The 12,583-nt window shown below is 38.0% G+C and overlaps 1 long non-coding RNA gene across 2 annotated transcripts in view; it reads right to left on the reverse strand.

Annotated features, from left to right (window-relative positions):
* LOC144304586 (uncharacterized) overlaps positions 1-6,164 on the reverse strand; it is a 49,159-nt gene extending 42,995 nt beyond the window's left edge. For both annotated transcript variants that reach the window (XR_013371527.1, XR_013371526.1), the window contains exon 1: positions 6,025-6,164. This is a non-coding gene — a long non-coding RNA (uncharacterized LOC144304586). The remainder of the gene's footprint in view (positions 1-6,024) is intronic.
* Between the last annotated feature and the right edge of the window lie 6,419 nt (positions 6,165-12,583).

Consider the following 12,583-nt stretch of genomic DNA (forward strand, 5'->3'; position numbering starts at 1 on the left):
GTGGGGTCAAGCTGAAAGGGAACACGTTCCATGCACAAGGCATAAAGTAGGTAATAGACTATCAAGCTTGATTTCAGATGCATGGGAAAGCCCTACTATATAAAACAAAAAAAACCTCCTTTAACCATTGACTCTCTCTGTTTTTTAATATTTAACACCTCAAGCATTTGGCCTAAAGTTTTGATCCTATAAAGAAAAGAAATCTGTTGTCAATTCTTCTCACCTCAGCAAGACAACATTAGGATTTATGATGAATCTCCTCCAGTTTTCATAAGCCTGGAACTTATAGGATTAGTGAATCACACTGTGGTTTACATGCTGGTAGTTTCAACATAACTTTCTTTATATATTTTTTTGGGGGTACTGTATACATGCTCCCATCATTCTGAAAGTAAGAGTGAACTAATAATTATGTGTATTCCTGTCTTCCTCATCTAATATTCTCATTTAAAATCCTTAAAGGAAGGCCTTGTAACTTTTATTAATTCTTTATCCTCAAAACTTAGTATGGAACCTAATAGATGGTAGACATTCAGTATTAGCTGATCTGAAAGTTTACTAGAGGTAATTTTGTTCAAGAAAAGAAGTAATTTTCAGCTTGTAAGTTATATATGAATTCATCTGATTGGCACACAGTCTGAGAAATGTTTTTTCTTTTAATTTAGGTAAGCTTCCCTCATTGAATTGGTTGCCATATTTTAAATTTCACCATTCTCACTACAGAATTAGTTGGTGTTAAGAATCCAAATTATGTTTCTACTTCTGTCTGACCTATCCTTTTGTCATTGGATGTCACTTCTTTTTTCCTAGATCTAAATTCCAGATAATACTATTGATTCTTTGTGTGTAATGTAGAGTGATGTCCTTTATTCATTTTCAGGAGGACATGCTGTTTGAAATACTTTTCTAGTAAAGTAATATTTTCTGATGCAATATTGAATGAGCTACCATAAATCCTTCCTCAAATATTGTTGTATAAACATATACATGAACTTAAAAATACACACAGACTCTTACCTGTTCATCTTTCGAACCAATAGTTTCTATTTGGTCATGGTTCCAGGAACAATTTGTTATTACTGGAGTAGAGTGAAGCTAAATGTTTTGCGTCTTTGTTCATTTCAGAAAAATGATTGAAGCAAATAATTTCACACAAAAAAATCATTTATAGGGATGCCTGTGTGACTCAGTGGTTGAGCATCTGCCTTTGGCTCAGGGGGTGATCCTGGGGCCTGGGGATCAAGTCCTACATCAGGCTCCCTGTGAGGAGCCTATTTTTCTCCTTCTGCCTGTGTCTCTGCTTCTCTCTTGTGAATAAATAAATAAAATCTTAAAAAAATCATTTATAAAGGTGTCCAAAGGTTTTGAATAATTATAACATTCTATTAAGACACCAAAACTCTGCCAAGGAATTGTTAGATTCATGAAACAGTTTCTTCAACATTCATAAATATTTCTCTTTCTGTCACTGCATAATAATAAGATATTTTGATGTGGGAAGACTTAGATGAAGTAAAAAATGGCATGGTTGATCTTATTTCAATCAGCCTATACTCGAGCTTTTTTTAAAGGTCCCTTTTATCTGAATAATACATTTCCCCTTCTTTGGAATAATTATTAGTAGTTAGAAACTAACTCTATTCCTACCTGTACAGACCACCTCCTTAGATCCTTGGATGCTCTCAGTTTCTTCTGAATAAACAGCCAACTCCATTACCCTGCCACCTGCCACAGCCAATTGAAGTGGGTGGACAGTCAACCAAAACAGGGTCAATGGGAATTTATCTCCAAGGACTGCAGAGTTGCTACCTAGAGAGATTAGAGATGTAGTCTCTGCTTTGAAAGAGTCTAATGTGGCTGTCACTGGGCTGACATGAGCAACTTGAACAAAGAAATTTGATGTGCCAGGAGAAAGATGAAAGAAGCTGAACCTACAAGGAGAAGTAGAGATAAGAGAAAAATGTGAACCCAGAAAGAGAGACAGAGAGCAAGAAACAGATAATAACTTTCTTAATGTCTAATTATCTTATAGTTCTTGGTTTTTATTCCCATGACTAAATCCTATCTGCCCTTAACTAGAAATTAGGAAAGTTTTCTAATTACAAATGTTTTTTCTTCACCAGCATGGAATTCAAGCTAATGTTTGCACTTCCAAACTAGGCCTATAGAGGTCTCATAGCAGGTAGTCCAAACAAAACAAAACAAAACAAAACAAAACACCACCACCACCAACAACAACAACAAAAACGGTTATTTATTAAAGTACATACAAAGACAGTTTGTTTGGATACTTTGATTCCAAGAAATCAAACAGATAATCTAGAACTCACATACCTGACGTAATCATCACTGAGAGAGTCCTTGATATGGGATAAGCATTGGGCTGATGATTTTACATTATCTCATTTTATCCTCCAACAAACCTAGGAGTTATGTGCTATTTCTGGCATTTCACAGATGATGAAACTGAAACTTTAACTTTCCTAAGGTCACAGAGACATTAAGTGGTGAAGCCAGAATATAAATTCAGGTCTCTGACTCTGAATCTGTGTTCCTTTTATATATAATCCATGTAAACTTGGTCAGCTTTGTTTCTATGTATCTAGTTTATAACTAGATTATTCTTTAAGTATAATCGCAGATTAAAACACTAAGCTAAAGACTACTAAAAATGGCTTAGAAGATCTGTAATTATATTTTTCGTTACTTACTGTGTCAAATTAATTAAGTGAATGAATTAGAAAACTAAAGGACATGAAATCAGAGGTAGCTAATTACTAACGACCAAAAGAAGACTAAAATAACCTAAATGCAATTAATCTAATATAGGAATTTATTTTGATTGTGCCTTTTAGGAAGCAAAATGATACCTTTTTGCTGTCTTTAATTCCAACATTATTACCTTTTATGAAGATAAAGTTAGTATTTTTTTATTGAAAAAATTATGTACTTAGTATTCTCTAAACATGTTAAACAGGAATGAATAAATAAATACCCTTATGACAAGCATCTGAAAAAGATGATTCATAGAAATGAATTAATCTTACAGCATTGCTATAAAAACTACACTCCAAGTAGCTACTACACATATTGAGTAGATATTTCTTATTAATTTAAAATAGATTTATCTCTCTGTGACCAAAATATTCATTAAAAATTATAAGACCTACATTTTTATAATTTCAATTCAATAATTTTTGAATTGAATAATTCAATAATTCAATGGAAGAAAAATCTTCCCATTAAGGACAGGTACCAAGCCACCTGCTAGCATGACTCATTCTGACCCACTAACCCCAGAAGATATAAGTGCTAAGCTGACAATGTAAGATCTGGTTATATAAACAGGATTATAAAGACCAAATTGAGACACCAAAAAACTATATAATAGGAGCACAGAAAGGGAATGAAGGGGAGACAAATGCCATCATAGCTGGCCTACAAACCAAAATTCCAACACCAGTGAGGAAAAAATGATAATAGCAATTGATTAAAAAATCAAAATTCATGAGATTGTCATTTCAGATATGGTACAAATAATGTATCTAAGATGACCTTAAAATAAGTATGTTGTAGATTCTCAAAGGCATATGAGAAAGGTAATCATGAAAGAAAGAGTAGCACAATATGAAAAACAACCAGTTCCAAATACCTGGTATTTAACATGTAATTAATGAAATTTAGAATTTAACAGATTCTTTAGGTTGAAAAGGAACACAGGATTATTTTCTTTTTATCTTAAAGAAATGCACAGCAAACATAGAAGAGCTAGTAAGATAAAGAGTGAAAACACACAAAAAAAAGGAGTTCAGAAATAGATGTCAAATGACAGACTTAATGAGGGGATCTAATTTATCTTTAATAGGAATGCATGAGAAAGACATTCAGGAAGCACTGGAGAAACAATACCCAAAGAGGTAAGGCTGAAAATATTCTAGTACAATTGGAAGACATGAATCTTCAGTTGGAAAGCGCACTTGGGAGAACAAGCAAAATAAACAAGAACCACTATATCAATGCATTGTAGTGATATAATGGTAATAGTACAGTAATAAATAATATTAACGATAAACAGTACATGAATAAGTAATGAAAAAGAATTTCACATTTAGAAATATATAGGAAGGGAGGCTCCCTTCTCCCTAGGAGACCCAATAAATTAAAACGTTCAATATGTTCATTTTTAAAATAAAGTCTTAAGTAAGATATTCAGAACTCCTAATAGTAAGCATCAAATAATAAGGGTTTTTTTTTCTTCCTTTCTTTCCCTTTTATTGTTTTGTTTTTCTACTGGACCTCAGTTTGAAAGGATTTTTAATTACACTTTTAAATTAAAAAGCACAGTGTCATCATATATCATCTGTCCTCTTTCTTCTTATATTTTTGCCTTTCTTTCATGATCTCTATTCTTACTCCCCTCATCCCATTGCTAATGTGCTCGATCTTTGTCCTTAAATATGACTTCATACAGGTTCACAGCTAGAAAGAAATTTTGCCTCAGATGAATCAATCATACCTTGAGCCTCACTCATATCTGATTTTTTTATGAGACTTTGGACTCTGACTTTAGAACTGATGCTGGAAAGAGTTAAGACTTTAGGGGCTGCTGGAATGGCATGCATATATTTCGTATAGGAGAACAACATGAATGTTGTATAGCCAGAAGTGGAATGGTATTAAATTATGTCCCTCCAGATTCATATGTTGAAGTCCTACCGCCCAATGTGATGGCACCTGGAGATAATGAGATCATGAAAGTGAGACCCTCAAGACTGAATTAGTAATCTTGTAGGAGGAGGCACCAGAGAGTATGCTTCCTCTTCACCATGTGAGAATGTGAGAATACACTGAAAACCCTTCTGCAAGCCAGGAAGAGAGAGCCCTTACCAGAAAAATGAATCTTGATCTTGGACTTACCAACCTCCAGAAATGTGAAAAATAAATCTCCATTGTTTAAGGCACCCAGGCTTTGGTATTCTGTTTTGACAACCAGAGCTGATTAATACAAATATTTTTTCCAAGTTTCTTTGTATTTTTTATTTATGATAACTTTTGTTTTTCATTTTTCTTTCCTGCCTTGCACTTGACAGATCCAATTTCTTTTGATGCTTTTAGATTCATTCATTCTTCAATTTTTTTTTTTTTTTTTTTGGTCTGGTCACTACCTTACCCTTTATTATTTTTTCTTTCTTTTTCTTTTTCTTTTTCTTTTTTTTTAAATTTAACAATACTTCTATCTTCCTGAAAGACATGGCAGATATTTAATACATCCTATCCTTCCTGGGGTCCCTAAGGCCTTCCATGGCTTTCTCCCCCAGCAAGTTCTTTTCTTCACAAGACTTAAAAAAAAAAAAAAAAATGCATTCCAATCTAATAAAGAAAAAAAATAAACTTTAATTTTTAAAGAAGATATAAAATGTTTTTTGATCTTAGGATAGGGAAAAATATTCTTAAAACAGATCCTCTGCAAAAAAAAAAAAAAAAAAAAATGCGAGTAATGCTAACTTTTTGCGTTGTGCCAAACAGGCAAAGAACAAATAGGTCAAGTACCAAACGACTGGCTTCTTTTTCTATTTTGAAATGTAGATTCCTAGTCCTGAAAACTTCAAATGAAGTTTTACTCAGGGAGAAATCACGTCTTATTTTGGCAAATTTCTGAACCATTTGGCCCTTAAGATTTGTAGACTAATGAGCAAGTTTTGAACTCCATCTAAAGGTCATTCATACTCCCTGGGGCTCAGACTCTGGCAGCAGTTACACCTAAGCAGCGAGGCAAATAAGCTTGAAACTCCCCCCCCCCGTTTCCAGCCTCCTTCCTGTCCTCGGGCATACACAGGGTTTTGCAGCGCGCAATTTGCAGGGAATTAAAAGTCGGTCTGGGAGCTTCCAAGCTGGTCAACACGTGGAGCCTGGGGCCGAGCTGTGCGCCTGCAGAGCGCGCGGGAGCTCTCCTCCCGTTCTCTTGCGCTGGTGCTTTGTAACTCTTCCTCTGGTTGTGCGTTCTCAAACGGCTCAAAAGCTCACCTTTCCAGAGAAGCTCCTCTTTCTGGAAGTTGCGCGGCCTCCTCGCCTCTAGCGGGGCAGTGAACCCAAAGAAGAAGGCTCGAGATCGCAGGAGCCACCGCGGTGCCCAGACCAAGCCCCAAGCGGGAACTACAATTCCCAGCGGCCCCTGCAGAGGGCGCCAGCCTGCGCCGAGCTGGGGCTCAACCTCGGTCGTGCTATTCCCGCCAATCACGTGGCGGGCGTGGAGACCTGCTTTATGCGCAGACGCAGGCGCAGGCGCAGATGCAGACGTCTGAGCACCTGCGCCGCTGCAGGTAGGTGCTTCAGCCTTCTTACCTGGCGTTCTTTCCCTCCGCCAAGTACGGTCGCTGGGGTAAAAGATTGCTTTCGCACGGGGGTTTTCGTTCACGCTAGAAGATGACATTTAGGTTTGCTACCAGTTCCCCGACACCCAAAGTGATGTGGCAAAGGGGATGCAGGAGGGCGCGGCAAACTCCGCGGACCGGAATACAGGGAAGGCGAGAGCGTCCGGGCTCGGGAAGACTCGTGTTTGGCGCTGACGTCACAGCCCAGGACGGTGCGCTGGACGCTCTGGTTCTGGAGACGTACGTTCTAAGTCCTGGACCTTCCTGAAGACGGCCACGTGCGTCATCGACTGAGCATCGAAGGAGGACTTTGGGTTCAGGCATCGTCCCTGGGCGTGTTCTGGAAGCAGAAGTGCTCCTCGTTGGGTCTGTGATCCGTCCGTCGGAAGGTTTCCCACCGCAGTACGCCCTGGGATGCTCGACCCTGTGAGCCTTGCAAAGGGCGGTGAAGACGTTGGAAGCGGGGTTCACCTGAGTGAAAGAATTCACCTTCGGTCAGAAAAATCTACACACGTAATTCTAAAATACTTTGAAAAATGTGCCTTGGCTGGTCAATGTATTCTCGAAAATAAAGGTGGGGTAAGATTTTATCACTTGCCTCAGAGACCGTTCATGAAGAGCTTCAACAAATCTTCCGAAATCATCGCCGTTCGCTTCAGCGTTGGGAGCATTGCAAGACAGTAACCAGCAGATGTCAGAATAACATTAAAAAACGACAAATGTGAACCCCGGTTTGAGTGGGAGATCGGGCTCCTACACTGCTTTCCATGGCCGGATGTCAGTGTTAGTAAAGGAATCTGTGATTTACCGAAGAGCTCTGTTAATATTCATACTAAAACAGGTTGCATTTCTCTGCCTGTTGATTTACAGGAAGTAGATCAGTTTGATCCATTTGCTGCTCTAAAAATCTCCGATCTGTCATGCATTGGATAACATTTCCACTGAAGAAGAAGGAAGGAGAATGAAGCTGAATCTGATATCAAAGATAAAATCAGAGGTTATGACCTTTCTAGCTCCCTAAGTGGAAGTTTTCAGTTTCTTGAAAATCTGGGCAAGTCCTGAAAAGGTTAAGTCCTAAAGAAGGATAATTTACAAAAAGACAGGCAGTCTGGGTGGCTCAGCCATTTAGCACCGCCTTCAGTCCAGGGTGTGACCCTGAAGACCTGGGATTGAGTCCCACGTCGGGCGCCCTGCATGGAGCCTGCTTCTCCCTCTGCCTGTGTCTCTGCCTCTCTCTGTGTGTCTCTCATGAATAAAAAAATAAAATATTTTTTAAAAAACTTACAAAAAGACTTCTAAAGATAACAGTTTCCCCCAAACCAATGTGGGTATCTTCAATCTAAAATCAAATACATCAATCTAAATCGAATATTTCAAAAGCCATTTGATAAATATGGCAGGACCATGTATACAACTCAATGCTCAAAGACAAATTTCCTTTTTTTGAGAAATAATTATGTTGAAAATACTCCTGAGACAACCAAAGGAGAGTGTCAAGATTCCTGGAAGGAGCAATAATGGAACGGATAAGTGGATTGCAGATAAATTTGTAAAATTTCATATTTTACAGTGATAACTCTACGATTTCTGAAATGAACACTCAACTCTACCAGTTGCTATAGGTAGAGATAAGTGAGCAGTAATATGCCTGAGATTTTAATCTAACCCCAACGGATACCTTCATATTTCTGGAACGAATATTCTAGGTGAATGAGGACTTTGTCCTTAGGTCTTTGACAATTATACCTAAAGTGTGTATACAGTTACTTCCTAATTTTGCTTAACTAATATATTTATTAGTCAGGCTACACTTCTAAAAATCATTTTAAACTGGGCATCTAAATTTAGGAAAACTTCAAAAGATATGAGTTACTATATTAAAATATTAGAACTTACTAGACTGTCTTTTACAACTATTGCAATTGTAGCTCCCAACTTCTTCCCTCAGAAACAACTGGATTGATCCCTTTAAAGAAACAGCTTAGAAAAAAGTAGCTAACTTCACCAACATAAAACTGTTGTGTTTGTCAAAACACTTGGACTTTCTATATCTAGGTACTTTAATTTTAAAGGTTTTGTTTCTTTCATGTTTGATTTTGTGCAATAGATTTTTTTTTTTGAAGAGTTTATTCATTCATGAAAGAGAGAGAGAGAGCGCAGAGACACAGGCAGAGGGAGAAGCAGGCTCCATGCAGGGAGCCTGATGTGGACTCGATCCTAGGACTCCAGGATCATGCCCTGGGCTGAAGGCGGCGCTAACCACTGAGAAACCAGAGCCACCCTGTACAATAGATTTTGAAGTAACCAATCTCTTTTGCCTGGTTTTATAGCCAGTCTAAACAAAACAAATGTTCTGTTTTACATTTTTTTTTCTGAGAAACATTGAGAAGCAAACTATTGGGCTAGTGCTTTCCATGACTTAAGAAAATTGCCCTTCCTTTGCATTTCCTTTAACATTGTTTTCTCTATAGTTACACAGTCTTTTTTCTTTTATCTTTTGGTTACATAGAACAAACTAATGCAGGCAACACACTAAAATGCCCTGGATTTCTTTCTCTGCCATTTTTTTAGAGAAGTATTATAATTGTTAAAAAAAAATACCACTTAAAATTTTGTTTAAATTCAATTTGCCAACATATATAGTATAACACCCAGGGCTCATCTCATCACATGCCCCCCTTAATGACCATCACCCAGTTACCCTATCCCCCCCGACCTACCCTTCTGCAACCCTTTGTTGTTTCCCAGAGTTAGGAGTCTCTCATAGTTTGTCTTTCTCTCTAATTTTTCCCCACTTGGTTTCCCTCCTTTCTCTTATGGTCCCTTTCAGTATTTCTTACATTCCACATATGAGTGAAACCATATGATCATTGTCTTTCTCCTACTGACTTATTTGACTCAGCACAATACCCTCCACTTCTGTCCACATCGATGTAAATGGTAGGTATTCATCCTTTCTGATGGCTGAGGAATATTCCATCTATATATAGACCACATCTTTATCCAGTCATCTGTTGAAGGACATCGTGGCTCCTTCCACAGTTTGGCGATCGTGGACATTGCTGCTCTGATCATTGGGGTGCAGGTGTCCTGTCATTTGTCCTATCTGTATCTTTGGGGTAAATACCCAGTAATGCAATTTCTGGCTTCATAGGGTAGCTCTATTTTTAGCTTCTTGAGGAATCTCCACACCGTTTTCCAGATTGGCTGCACCAGCTTGCAGTCCCACCAACAGCACAAGAGGGTTCCCCCTTCTCCACATCCTCGCTAACATTTGTTGTTTCCTGTCTTTTTAATTTTAGTCATTCTCACCAGTGTAAAGTGCAAAGATACTACTGTTGATTGTGGTGTATATGTGAGCATCATGAAAATGGCACAGTAAAAAAACAACCTGAATCAGAGTTGATTTGGGAGAAACCAGTGTGCCTTATGAGAAGCATTAAGTGAGATTTTAGCTCCACCTAGTGTCCTGTGGTAAGATCAGATCTTGGAAATGAAAACTAATCAATCCATCAGGCAAGACTCAGATTAGGTGGCTAGTACAAGGCTGGGCACTAACTCAAAGCAGCTACAGTCAAAGGCATGTTGCTTTGAGTTTCTTAGTTGCTGTACTGAAAAACAGCCACGCACGAGAAAAATTCTTAGATCTAAGGAATTTGCCAGAAATTTACAGGGCCAACCAGTACAAATGCTCTTTCATATATCAACTTTAAAAATAAGACGGTTTAAGATGATAGAAACCTTGATTTGCTGAAAGTAACAGTGAGATGGTGATGGAATTCAGGGTGGCAGTAACACCTGGAAATAACAAGTTCACAAGACACATAAGGACAATTTTGCATATGCATGAATAAAGTCATTTTGTGCTTTTCTTCCCTTTTAGTGCAAGTATGTTTTAATATAACCATTTTAAAACTGGATCGAGGGCAGCCCCTGTGGCGCAGCGGTTTAGCGCCCCCTGCAGCCCGGGGTGTGATCCTGGAGACCCTGGATCGAGTCCCACATCAGGCTTGTTGTGTGGAGCCTGTTTCTCCCTCTGCCTGTGTCTCTGCCTCTCTCTCTCTCTCTCTCTCTCTGTGTGTGTGTGTGTGTCTCTATGAATAAATTCAAAAAAATAAAACTGAATCTAGATAACAGACAAAAAATAAATGCAGAGGCTATGTATAATAAAATAAATATATTTGATTACATAACTCTGGCTATATTTGGGAGAGGGGAGAGTTTATCTTTTTTTTTTTTTTTTTTATGATAGTCACACAGAGAGATAGAGAGAGACAGAGATACAGGCAGAGAGAGAAGCAGGCTCCATGCACTGGGAGCCCGACGTGGGATCCGATCCTGGGTCTCCAGGATCGCGCCCTGGGCCAAATGCAGGCGCTAAACCGCTGCGCCACCCAGGGATCCCGAGAGTTTAAATTCACTAAATAGAGAATAATCTTTATTGTGTACCTATAGAACATTTCTAAAAGTTAATCATGCATTTGGCTAAAACGAATATCTTAAATCCAAAAAGTAATGTGTTTATGGATCACATTCTCATAATAAAATAAAAGTAGAAAAATAATTTAAAGTGTTTCCTAGTTTTTAGGAATTAAGAGGCATACCCAACTCTTCTCAACAAAGGAAACAAAAAAATAAAATTATAAACTAAAAAACAATGAAAAGGTTTATAACAAAACCTATGGGATCTAGAAAAAGCAAGATTGGGAAAAATTTTACCCTCAAAATACTCCATTATTCATGAACAAAGATGAAAAATAAAGGTATTAGTATTTATCTGAGCTATTAGAAAAAGAATAACAATCTCAAATGAGAAAAGAGAATTAGGATATAAGGAATCAATTTGCTTAAAAATGTTTTATTTAGAAACAGTAATATAAAATGAAAATATGCCTATTTGTGTCTGGTCAAAGAAGCCAAATGCAGCATTATTTCAGTCATCCCAGCAGAGTTTTCAAAGTCTGCCCCCATAAACCCAAATCAGAGGCAATTTAACATTGTTAATCAATACCTTTTTCAAAGTGTATCAATACTCCATCTCATTTTGAATTGCCATAAGAGCTTCTGGCCATCCAACTTGGGCCCATTTAATATTTCACATATTCCTGCACAGAAGTTAGGAGTAATTGCCCAGTTTTTTCTCTGTAGGGCCCAGAAGTAAATACTTTAGGTTTTGTGAGCTGGATTATGTCTGGTATCTATCGCAACTACTTAACTTTGCCATTGTTGCTCAAAACCAGCCTTAAAAAAACATTTGGATGAATAAATATGGCTGTGCTCCAATACAAATTTATTTGTAAGGAGATTTGGGGATGAATTTGGTCTATGGACTGTGTTTGCTGACCCTACGTTGGTGAGAGTGATTAGGCATTACTGATCTATATATGACTATATAAGCAAGTTCACTTCAAAACAAAAAATAGCGACGCCTAGGTGGCTCAGTCAGGTAAGTAGCTGCCTTTAGTCAGGTAAGTGGCTGCCTTCGGGTCAGGTCATGATCACAAGGTCTTGGGATAGAGCCCTGTGTCGGGCTCCCTGCTCAGGAGTCAGTCTGTTTCCCTCTCCCTCTGCCCCTCCATCTTCTTGTGCATGCTCTCTCTTTCTCTCTCTCAAATAAGTAAATAAAATCTTTGAAAAAAATAGAAAAACATATCCATTTGAGAATGATAATAAAGACAATAATAAAATAATAATGATTACAATTACTATTATAACTCTCACTTTGGTGGGGTTTTTCTACAGATTAAGCACGTTATACAGTGTTTCATTTTTTTAATGAAGTGTAATTTCTCACTTAAATATCCACATCAACCCTATGAAGTAGATATTGGTATCACTGTCCTTTTACAGATGGAGAAACTGAGGTTTTGCCACTTAAGATATCTGCCCAGTGCTCTAAGTGAAAGGTGGCAGTTTGAGATTTAAAGTCATGTCTGCTGAGTCCAAGTTCTAAACAGCTCCACAGCAGTACTTGGAATCATGGTGCCATATACCCAGCACATGAAGGTGTCTTTCCTGGGTTCAGGAAGCTATTGCTATGTACATGTCCATATATTTCTGTAGGCACTTCCACTCCATTTCCCAAGAAGCAATACTTCATCCCAACCTCCCTTCTGACCTTGTTCTAGCATTGAGTTCTCCCTAATGGTGGAAGAACTGAGCATTCCAATTAAGAGTTAGCCATTCCCTGAGTCACACAATCATCAGGTTAG

This window comes from Canis aureus, chromosome 34 (genome assembly GCF_053574225.1).
Source record: "Canis aureus isolate CA01 chromosome 34, VMU_Caureus_v.1.0, whole genome shotgun sequence".
NCBI lineage: Eukaryota > Metazoa > Chordata > Mammalia > Carnivora > Canidae > Canis > Canis aureus.